This window comes from Mytilus trossulus, chromosome 4 (assembly GCF_036588685.1).
Source record: "Mytilus trossulus isolate FHL-02 chromosome 4, PNRI_Mtr1.1.1.hap1, whole genome shotgun sequence".
NCBI lineage: Eukaryota > Metazoa > Mollusca > Bivalvia > Mytilida > Mytilidae > Mytilus > Mytilus trossulus.
This window is the reverse complement of record NC_086376.1, coordinates 95087793-95100924: the sequence shown is the minus strand read 5'-3', so window position 1 is coordinate 95100924 and position 13132 is coordinate 95087793.

Below are 13132 nucleotides of genomic sequence, written 5' to 3'. Positions count from 1 at the left end.
GGACAAACCAAACAAAAACGAACGGTTCTGCTGTGCAATTTGAATCTGTATTAATCATGTTTTGCGACAAGTTGATTTGAAAAAAATAAAAGATTATGATTTTGCATGGTGAAGTATTTTGAGTTTTGTCAGAAGACATTGAGGTTTTATCATATATTTACCATGTTTACTTGGTATCAGCCAGCTAAAGCCCTCTGGGACGATACCAAGGCCAATATGGAAAATGTCATGTAGTAATCTATAATTAGCTACAAAAATACAAAGAGCTGGCATCAATAACCAGATAACCAATTCAACTTTTCAACAAAAACTAACGAAGTACAAAACAATTTATATGTACTGAAAAAAACACCAACGTATCAGGTTTTAAATAAGTATTTATAAAGAATAAGGTTTCGATGATGTGGATGTTTGCAACTTGACTACAGGTCACTGTTCGTGAGTGTTCGACCACAAACATTAAGCAATACCCATACTGTGTATTCAGCAATGCAAGGCTAAAATCAGATACACTCAAACCACACACAAAAAATCTACATAAATGCCAAAGACAAAATCATCCATTATAATCTACCAAATTAAAGTATCAATTAGTACACATCCATCTGATTTAGCGTAAGAAGGTCACTAACAGTCGGAGCAATACAAGACCTTGAGCTAGGACTAAAGTTTACATAACTTACTTCATATTGAGGATTTAAAAACAGCAAAACACTTTGCTGGTTGATTGGTATTAAACCGTGACCACTCTATGCACTATTGTCCTATAGTGGCGGTCAGTTTTTTTTGGTTGACGAATCCGGATTGTTAAAAAAGAACTATCATCGGAAAACTGAAAATGATAATCAATTTAGTTTGTAGGCGAACGCAGCTGTCACGTGCCGAAACTGACAACGAAAAAAGAAAAATTCAAAAATGTTTGTTTTTTAAATTTCTAGAATTTAGAAATAAAAGCTCCCTCCCCTCACATATCAGACTGATACAATTGGGTCTTGAGGGGAGGCAGCTATTGTTTTATCGATGACGTTTTCACAAATATTAATCAAAAGTAGCATCGTTAATTCCAGATTTACAGGATGGAACATTCATGTAGTCTATATTTTTTTGAGTTGTCTATCTTAGACTGACTGATAAGAGAATTGAGGTAATAATTTCCCTCTATTAAAACTGCATATACACGATCAAAGGCACTACATCAGATGAATGAATTATCATGTTGGTATTGACTATGCAAATGTTATGAATACTCCATTTTGTGAATCCTTAGACAAATTTAAGAACTATATACAAACCAAGCTATGAATATTATGTATTAGCTGTTGGAAAAAAAATAGATAAATTTCAGACAGAAAACTGAAAACCAAACAAATTTTGTTTTGAAAAATATGTAACATTGATCAAGAATTTTGAACTAAGAAGAAGTTTTACTCAGTTACGTGTATCTTCTCATAAGTTACAAATAGAATTAGGTAGACATCAGGGTATTCCCCGAATTAGCAGAAAATGTAATATATGTTCTTCCAATACCATCGAAGAAGAGGCTCATTTTCTATTTGATTGCAACAAATTTGAGGATGATAGAAATTGTATGTTAGCTAGCAATTTCAAATGAAATTCTTATTCTAATCATATGAGCAGTCAAACCAAAATCATCTGGTTATTTGAAAATGCTGATTTAACTAAATTAATATGTACTTGTATATAACATCTTCCTTAGTAAAAATACGTTATTTAAGGGGATCTATGTGTGTCAGTATATTTTATTGCTAATCAAAGCGCCCACAAGAAGCAGAAAAATCAACATTAATCACATACAAATGATTACAAGTGATTCAATATGATTAAGACACAATGTTATAAAAAAAATCAAACCAAAAAATATTTATTAAGACAAGTACAAGAATACAACAAACACAGTGTTTAATAATATAAGGGGGTTCACTCCAGGCATTTCAATGTCTATATATCATTTAAGGAAACTTTCCTATATGAGGATAAATTTTCCAATAATTTTCCTAGTTTCTGGAGTATGAAAGTATCTTCAGAGGACATTAGCCAAATAAATTGTGATTTAATATCTAAACAACTAACATTTTTAAACCGTTGTTTTATTTCATTTAAAAATTTGAAACGAATATTTGAAAGTTTGTGGCACTGAAGAAGAAAATGAATTTCATCCTCAACTTCAGTACCACACAATTTACAGATATATTCTGACACTGTCAGATTTTTGTACCTTCCCCTCTCAATCTCTAAATCGGGAACATTATTTCACATTTTGACATGGCTCGTCTTTTACCAAGAGGAAATCCTGGATAATCACAGGTCTGTTCAATGTTCCTTTGGAATTTCAACCAAAGATGAAGACCTGGATCTTCCATCACTGTATTGGATACCTTAACTACATAATAAAATTACAGTTCCAATTTTCCTGCATAAAATGCGCATTTCGATAATACATGTCTCTTCGGTGATGCTTGTAGCCAAAATATTTGAAACCCAAAGCGTATATAAAAGATGAAGAGCTATAATCCAAAAGGTAGCATATTTTAGAGTACATACACTCTAAGACTCTCTCATCTCTGATTTAAACAAAAAAATCTCTGAAATTGATATTATCAAAATGCTTGATTTCTTGATTGACAACATATTTGTTACGATAATGGGACATGATTCAGTCAACAGACTGTCGGAATTCTAATGGGAACCAAGTGTGCCCCTTTTCTTGCCGACTTGTTTCTTATTATTATGACACTGACTTCATACAGGAACTTCTTAGGAAGAAAGATAAGAAGTTATCAATATACGTTCTGCTATATAGATGATGTTCTCTCACTAAATGATACACAATTTGGTGACTATGTTGAACGAATCTATCCCATCGAACTAGAGATAAGGGATACAACAGATACAGTTAAGTCGGCTTCATATCTTGACTAACATCAAGAAATTGGCAATGAGGGTCGGTTGAAAACAAAACTTTACGACAAAATAGATGATCACAGCTTCCCAATTGTGAACTTTCCATTTCTATGTAGCAACATTCCAGCAGCGACTGCATACTAAGTATTTATCTCTCAATTGATACGATATTCCCGGGCTTGTATTTCCTTTCATGGTTTATTTGATAGAGGAGTGCTGTTAGTTGTTTCATTGACAAACAAACCACATCTACTCGTTTTATATCTGACATAAAAGGCTTCGGCTATATGTTGTGTTTCGTTGAGTTGTTTTAGATTTAAGTCACATGTACACTGATATTTTATGACAGTAAAGAAATTAAAAACACAATACGAGGGGCAAAGTAAATGCTTATCATTATCAAAATTTTAAAAATTTTTGATAATGACAAACACTTGTGCGTGCATGTTATCTTAGATTCAAACATGTTAATAGATATGACGTTATGAATGCAAAAACAAATTATCATATATGCACTTGTAAATGACATTATAACTTGCTGTTCGTTGTGAGCCAAGGCTCCGTGTTGAAACCGTACTTTGATCTATAATGGTTTAGTTTTACAAATTGTAACTTGGATGGAGAGTTTTCTCATTGTCACTCATACTGCATCTACTTATATCTATTAAGAATTTCCTTTAATCCTTGAGGGATTGTCTCGTCGTGTCTTTTGTATTATTAAAATACCATTTATTATATCTTACGTAGGGAGCATTCAGCCTTGTCCGTCCGTCCGTACGTCCCAAAGTTGATTTCCGTTCTCTAGCTTAGTTTGCCGCGAACAATGAAACTTATACAATATGCTTATTAACACAAAACACAGATCAAGTTTGAATACTGGTGGTGTCACATTAAAGGTTCTAGAGTTATGTGTGAGTTGTGTTTCTTTTTTCTTTACAAATGGAAAAATTGCTTGATTTTTTGTTTCCATTCTCTAATTCAAGTTAGACACAAACACATGTTGTGAAACTTAAACAAAATGTTTGTTAACACGGAACACAGATCAATCTGAATTTAAGTGGCGTCACTTTAGTTGTTCTAGAGTTATGCCCCTTTAAAAGTGGGAAAAATATTGAATTTTTCGTTTCCGTTTTTAAACGACCGCAAAATTTGAAAAATTTTCGTCGTATATTGCTATCACGTTGGCGTCGTATTGGGAGTTTTGATCCCAATATTTTAGGAATAAGGGGCCAAAAAAGGCCCAAATAAGCATATTCTTTTTTTTTCACACAGTAACTTTAGTTTAAGTAAATAGAAATATATGAAATTTTGACACAAGGTTTATAACCACAAAAGGAAGGTTTTGATTGATTTTGGGAGTTTTGGTTCTAACAGTTTAGAAATTAGGGGCCAAAAAGGGGTCCAAATAAGCATTTTTCTTAGTTTTTAAGTAAATAGAAATCAATTGGAGTTATCTTTCTTTGTATAGAATAGTAGTTGAATCAACTTTTTTGCACCATAACTTTAGTATTAGTGAATGGAAATCTATGAAATTTAATCAGAAGGTGTATGACCACAAAAGGAATATTGGTATTGATTTTGGGAGTTTTGGTCCATACAGTTTAGGAATTAGGGGCCAAAAATGGGTCCAAATAAGTTTTTTTTTGGTTTTCGTGCCATAACTTTAGTATAAGTAAATAGAAATCTATGAAATTTAAACACAAGGTTTATGACCATAAAAGGAAGGTTGGTATTGATTTGTGGAGTTTTGGTCCTAACAGTTTTGGAATAAGGGCCCAAAGGGTCCAAAATTACACTTTGTTTGATTTCATCAAAAAATGAATAATTGGGGTTCTTTGATATGCCAAATTTAACTATGTATGTAGATTCTTAGTTTTTGGTCTCGTTTTCAAATTGGTGTACATTAAAGTCCAAAGGGTCCAAAATTAAACTTAGTTTGATTTTAACAAAAAATGAATTCTTGGGGTTCTTTGATATGCTGAATCTGAAAATGAACTTAGATTTTTGATTATTGGCCCAGTTTTCAAGTTAGTCCAAATAAGGGTCCAAAATCAAACTTTGTTTATCAAAAATTGAATAAATGGGGTTCTTTGATATGCCAAATCTAACTGTGTATGTGGATTCTTGATTTTTGGTCCTGTTTTCAAATTGGTCTACATTAAAGTCCAAAGGGTCCAAAATTAAACTTAGTTTGATTTTAACAAAAATTGAATTCTTGGGGTTCTTTGATATGCTGAATCCAAACATGTACTTAGATTTTTGATTATGGGCCCAGTTTTCAAGTTGGTCCAAATCAGGATCTAAAATTATTATATTAAGTATTGTGCAATAGCAAGAAATTTTCAATTGCACAGTACTCAGCAATAACAAGAAATTTCCAATTGCACAGTATTGCGCAATAGCAAGAAATCTTCAATTGCACAGTATTGTGCAATAGCAAGTATTTTCAATTGCACAGTATTGCGCAATAGCAAGAAATATCTAATTGCACAATATTGTGCAGTAGCAAGAATTTCAATTGGAGTTATCTTTCTTTGTCAAGAATAGGTAGTTGAATCAACTAAAATCATTGTTTTATACAATATACAATGTATATTCATTTTTACTTCCAACTGATAAATTAAGACAATCTTTACCATTCAGTGATAACAAGCACATTTTTACATTTTAATATTTTATGATGTATTTAAATGAGTAATTATTGATGCAAACTCCATTAGAAATTTGAATTGTGATTAGTTTTGGAATAAATGACAGGGGGATGTGAAAAAAAATTGGGGGGGGGGGGATTCAATTTTTTTCATTTGAAATTTCATAAATAAAAAAAAAAAAAAAAACAATTTTTTTGAGAGGATTAATATTCAACAGCATAGTGAATTGCTCAAAGGCAAAACAAAAATTTTAAGTTCATTAGACCACATTCGTTCTGTGTCAGAAACCTATGCTGTGTCATCTATTTAATCAAAATCCAAATTTAGAGCTGTATCCAGCTTGAATGTTTTGTCCATACTTGCCCCAACCGTTCAGGGTTCAACCTCTGCGGTCGTATAAAGCTGCGCCCTGCGGAGCATCTGGTTTAACTTTAGTTTGCCTCAACCAAATGTTATGAAACTTAAACACAATTCTTATCACCACAAAACGCCGACCAAGTTTTCATTTTGGTGGTTATTTTAACGGTTCTCAGGCTGAGACTTTGTACAAATGGAAAAATTGCTGAATTGTTCGTTTCCGTCCTCAAATTTTAGTTTGCCATAAGCAAATGTTTTAAACCTCATACAAAATGCGTATTACCACAAAAGACACATCAAGTTTGGATTTAGGTGGCGAAGTCATTGGTCATCTCAACTCGATTGCTTTTCTCAAGCGAGAAAATCAACTTGATCTCACTGAGATGATCAACGATAATCTATAATTATTCAACATATCTTTAAAATTTTAAACTTGTGTAAATGAAAATGGGAACATACAGGAATCTTTTAAACTGAGCCTGGTTGATGAGTTGATGTGAATGCAGTCACAAGACTTCAAATATTTAAATCCTTGATGGGTTTATTTGAAATACATATTTAAGTAAGCAATGACACAGTGTACAAGCGGACAGTGACACAAAACGGAAGTTGCTGATCTGTCCGACGGCGATCGGCTCGTTGTTTTTCAAAGAAATATAGAATATCAACACAAAGTGTCCCATAATGGATTGTTCAGCAGCTCAAGGTAAGTGAATAACTACAATGATGTATTTTTGACCATTTAAAGCTTATTTTATGCTTTTAGCATCAACCGTCTTTTTAAAATAACTCCTGATCATGAAGAGGGGTCAAAATTTTGCGATTTTTCGAGTCATAAATCTTCACAAAACTCCGAAAATTCAAACATTTTCAAGATTTTTAATCGATACATAGTTGAATAATCATATTCCGCATACACACACAAAAGTTTGGTTCATTTTTTTTTATTATATTGTCACAATTGAATCTTTTCTATTCAAAGTGTACTGTCCGCCTCGTTGCCACCGTATGTTTTCATACTGTCCGATTCGTTGGTCATATTCATGATCGATATCTTAAGCAAAAGTAAGATTGAAACATGCAATTTATCCACATTTAAACTTTATTCAACACAGATACTGTCTATGATTATATATGGAAAATATTTATAGATTATATATTCAGCTTGGATCTCGTGTCAATTAAAGGGGGACATTGGTCACTCTTCCAGAACCTTTACTCATGTCTGCTGCTCGTATTCATCGTTTGCGGACCTTGTTGTTAGATTCTCTACCGATATAATATTCTAATAAATGCATGGTGAATTCAGTACACATGTTCCCTATGACATGATCTTTCTAATTTAATGCAAAATTAGAGTTTTGATCCAATTTTACGGCCTAATGAACATAGAAAACGATAGTGCGAGTGGGGCATCCGTGTACTATGGTCACATTCTTGTTTAAAAGTTATTTTAAAACAACAGTAGATGATAGTGAGTGATGCAGCGCACTTAAGAACATCAATTATATTTTATAAATTGTTATTTGGATGGAGAGTTGTCTCATTGGCACTCATACCACATCTTTCTATATCTGGCTAAATCTATGTTTGTTCCGGATGGCGAATTATATTGTGGTCTATTATTTCGGAAAATATTTTGCACGAAAACAAGCATGTTGTACAACTATAAGGATTACTAGTACTCATCATGTATATCTGAAAATATAAGCAAAACATTATTTAATTGATGTTCTTAAGTGCGCTGCATCACTCACTATCATCTACTGTTGTTTTAAAATAACTTTTAAACAAGAATGTGACCATAGTACACGGATGCCCCACTCGCACTATCGTTTTCTATGTTCATTAGGCCGTAAAATTGGATCAAAACTCTAATTTTGCATTAAATTAGAAAGATCATGTCATAGGAAACATGTGTACTGAATTCACCATGCATTTATTAGAATATTATATCGGTAGAGAATCTAACAACAAGGTCCGCAAACGATGAATACGAGCAGCAGACATGAGTAAAGGTTCTGGAAGAGTGACCAATGTCCCCCTTTAATTGACATGAGATCCAAGCTGAATATATAATCTATAAATATTTTCCATATATAATCATAGACAGTATCTGTGTTGAATAAAGTTTAAATGTGGATAAATTGCATGTTTCAATCTTACTTTTGCTTAAGATATCGATCATGAATATGACCAACGAATCGGACAGTATGAAAACATACGGTGGCAACGAGGCGGACAGTACACTTTGAATTGAAAAGATTCAATTGTGACAATATAATAAAAAAAAATGAACCAAACTTTTGTGTGTGTATGCGGAATATGATTATTCAACTATGTATCGATTAAAAATCTTGAAAATGTTTGAATTTTCGGAGTTTTGTTAAGATTTATGACTCGAAAAATCGCAAAATTTTGACCCCTCTTCATGATCAGGAGTTATTTTAAAAAGACGGTTGATGCTAAAAGCATAAAATAAGCTTTAAATGGTCAAAAATACATCATTGTAGTTATTCACTTACCTTGACCTGCTGAACAATCCATTATGGGACACTTTGTGTTGATATTCTATATTTTTTGGAAAAACAACGAGCCGATCGCCGTCGGACAGATCAGCAACTTCCGTTTTGTGTCACTGTCCGCTTGTACACTGTGAATGAATGGTTGTTAAATTTGATAGATGCTTTTTGTGCTTCTAATTGCAAAAGAAAATTGAGATTGTTACACAGTGATGACTGTTGCACCTGAGATCACCCCTAGTTTTGGTGGGGTTGGCCGTTCGTGTTGTTTATTCTTTAGTTTTCTATGTTGTGTCATGTGTACTATTGTTTGACTTCTTATACGACCACAAAAATTGATTTTTTTATACGACCGCAAATTTTGAAAAAAAATTTCGTCGTATATTGCTATCACGTTGGCGTCGTCGTCTGCGTCGTCGTCGTCGTCGTCCGAATACTTTTAGTTTTCGCACTCTAACTTTAGTAAAAGTGAATAGAAATCTATGAAATTTTAACACAAGGTTTATGACCATAAAAGAAAGGTTGGTATTGATTTTGGGAGTTTTGGTCCCAACATTTTAGGAATAAGGGGCCAAAAAGGGCCCAAATAAGCATTTTCTTGGTTTTCGCACTATAACTTTAGTTTAAGTTAATAGAAATCTATGAAATTTTGACACAAGGTTGATGACCACAAAAGAAAGGTTGGGATTGATTTTGGGAGTTTTGGTTTTAACAGTTTAGGAATTAGGGGCCAGAAAAGGGCCCAAATAAGCATTATTCTGGGTTTTCGCACAATAACTTTAGTTTAAGTAAATAGAAATCAATGAAATTTAAATATAATGTTTATGACCACAAAAGGAAGATTGGTATTGATTTTGGGAGTTTAGATCCAAACAGTTTAGGAATTAGGGGCCAAAAAGGGACCCAAATAAGCATTTTTCTTGGTTTTCGCACCATAACGTTAGTATAAGTAAATAGAAATCTATGAAATTTAAACACAAGGTTAATGACCATAAAAGGAAAGTTGGTATTGATTTTGGGAGTTTTGGTCCCAACAGTTTAGGAAAAAGGGGCCCAAAGGGTCCAAAATTAAACTTTGTTTGATTTCATCAAAATTGAATAATTGGGGTTCTTTGATATGCCGAATCTAACTGTGTATGTAGATTCTTAACTTTTGGTCCCGTTTTCAAATTGGTCTACATTAAGTAAGGTCCAAAGGGTCCAAAATTAAACTTAGTTTGATTTTAACAAAAATTGAATCCTTGGGGTTCTTTGATATGCTGAATCTAAAAATGAACTTAGATTTTTTATTATTGGCCCAGTTTTCAAGTTGGCCCAAATCGGGGTCCAAAATTAAACTTTTTTGATTTCATCAAAAATTGAATAAATGGGTTTCTTTGATATGCCAAATCTAACTGTGTATGTAGATTCTTCATGTTTGGTCCCGTTTTCAAATTGGCCTCCATTAAGGTCCAAAGAGTCCAAAATTAAACTAAGTTTGGTTTTAACAAAAATTAAATTCTTGGGCCTCTTTGATAAGCTGAATCTAAACATGTACTTAGATTTTTGATTATGGGCCCAGTTTTCAAGTTGGTCCAAATCAGGATCTAAAATTATTATATTAAGTATTGTGCAATAGCAAGTCTTTTCAATTGCACAGTATTGTGCAATGGCAAGAAATATCTAATTTCACAATATTGTGAAATAGCAAATTTATTTTTAATTAGAGTTATCTTTCTTTGTCCAAAATAGTAAGCAAGAAATATCTTATTGCAAGATTTTTTTTTAATTGGAGTTATCTTTCTTTGTCCAGAATCAACTTAAATCTTTGTTATATACAATATACAATGTATATTCACTTTTTACTACCAACTGATAAATTTAAATAATCTTTACCATTCAGTGATAACAAGCAGTTTTTTTACATCTTAATATTTTATGATGTATTTAAATGAGTAGTTATTGTTGCAAACTCCATTAGAATATTTTAATTGAGATTAGTTTTGGAATAAGGGAAAGGGGGATGTGATTAAAAAATTGGGTTCAATTTTTCACATTTGAAATTTCATAAATAAAAAGAAAATTTCTTCAAAAATTATTTTGAGAGGATTAATATTGAACAGCATAGTGAATTGCTCTAAGAGAAAACAAAAATTTTAAGTTCATTAGAACACATTCATTCTGTGTCAGAAACCGATGCTGTGTCAACTATTTAATCACAATCCAAATTTAGAGCTGAATCCAGCTTGAATGTTGTGTCCATACTTGCCCCAACCGTTCAGGGTTCAACATCTGCGGTCGTATAAAGCTACGCCCTGCGAAGCATCTGGTTTGGTCGTATATTGGTATCACGTTGGCGACACGAAGACATTTGGTTTTCGCACTCTAACTTTAGTAAAAGTAAACAGAAATCTATGAAATTTAAACACAAGGTTTATGACCAAAAAAGGAAGGTTGGGATTGATTTTGGGTGTTTTAAACTTTTGATTTTTCAACCCTGTATACCACCATTCCCCATGTAAAATTGAAAAATCGCCTAAAAGAAATTATCCACAATGCCTTTCAACATAAAAATGGTAGCATACGCTATAAATTTATTACTTTGGGATTTCATAAAGCATATTTCGTTAATAGTGACAACCAAAAAGGTAAATCATGCTACACAGAAGAACAAGTAGTCAGTATGCTGGAGTTTCTTATCGACAACATATTTAGTTTGGAGGTAGACTTTTCCAACAAGTTGTCGGCATTCCTATGGGAACAAACTGTGCGCCTCTTCTTGCCGACCTCTTCTTATTTTCATATGAATCGGAGTTCCTCCAGACACTTGTCAAAAACAAGAGGATCAAAGAAGCCAGATTATTTAATTTCACTTTCAGATATATTGATGATGTTCTTTCCTTAAACAATCCGAACTTTTCTGATTGGGTTCCATTAATATATCCCCCAGAACTCGAGATTAAAGAAACAACAGACACGGCTTCCTCCGCCTCATTTTTAGACTTATATCTCGAATTTGACTTACACAGTCATCTCAGTACCAGAATCTATGACAAACGAGACGATTTTAATTTCGAAATTATAAATTTCCCCCACCTTAGTAGCAATATACCAACTTCACCTGCATATGGGATATATATTTCCCAACTTATTCGATATTCAAGAGCTTGCAGCTCCTACTCAGACTTTGTAAAACGTCATCAGTGTCTGAGTAGAAAGTTGATGAACCAGGGGTATGTCAAAGAACGTCTCGTCCTTTTTCTAAAAAAAGTTCATCGGAAGGTACCAAGACCTTGTTGATAAATATTCCGTATCAACTTCTCAAATAATACACGATGGTCTTGATGTATAGATTCTGCGTACTGATGTTGTGTATCATCTTAACAACATGTTTTATTGTTCTTTTATTTGTTTTTGTTCTATAATTAAGATTACTTTTACTGTTGAATGGTTTTATGTGATATCCGTTTGACGTGGCTCGGTACTTAAACATCTCGTCAATGTGTTTGTATTGGCTTTCATTTTTTTGGTGATTTGTTTTGTATATGTGACTCTTTGTATTTCTTTTGTGCTTATAACGTGACTCTGTACTTTAAAAGATCCCGTCAGTATGATATTTGTCTATAATATGTCATTATGATATATTTCTATTATGGATTACTATATACGTTGAACCACAAACGTCAAAATCAATCAATGGCGTAGTGGAATTGACAATTTTTGGATTCTCATAAATTCTATGTATAACTTTTGAACTAGTTTGAATCTCGGTCTATTTCTGTAATTTATTCTTACATACTTTTGATTTTTTAACTCTGTATGCGTACATTGCCTAGGAAAAAATTTTAAAATTGTTTGTATGCACATTGAACAACAAATTTATGTGACGTATATAATTTTTCTAACGTCAGACACTCAAATCTATCCATGTGTTCTTAGACAGTAGATGTTATTGTGCCCTGTTAAATTGTTCCCTTTAAAAAGTTTTGGATTCTCATATATTCTATGTATAATTTTTGGACTAGTTTGAATCTCGGTCTATTTCTGTAATTTATTCTTACATACTTTTGATTTTTTAACCCTGTATGCGTACATTGCCTATGTAAATTTTAAAATTGTTTGTATGCACATTGAACGACAAATTTATGTGACGTATATAATTTTTCTGACGTCGGACACTCAAGTAGATCCATGTGATCGTGGATAGGTTTTTGTGTCCTGTTAAATAAAATTGTTCCTTTTAAAAGTTTTGGATTCTCATAAATTCTATGTATAACTTTTGGACTAGTTTGATTTCTGTAATTTATTCTTACATACTTTTGATTTTTTAACCCTGTCTGCGCTCATTGCCTATGTAAAATTTAAAATTGTTTATAATCCAGGTACTTTTGATAACTATTGTATGCACATTGAACGACAAATTTATGTGACGTATATAATTTTTCTGACGTCAGACACTCAAATCAATCCATGTGTTCGTAGATATATATAGTAGATGTTGTTGTGTCCTGTTAAATTGTTATACGATGATGACTGATGTTCCCATATTTTGACTATTTTATTGATTGTGACTGTTTATTTAACGCATCATGTAAATGTAACGGAATTTGATGAGACTGTTATTAAAGTGAGAGGGTTAGCGCTATAGAACCAGGTTTAATCCACCATTTTCTACATTTGAAAATGCCTTTACCAAGTCAG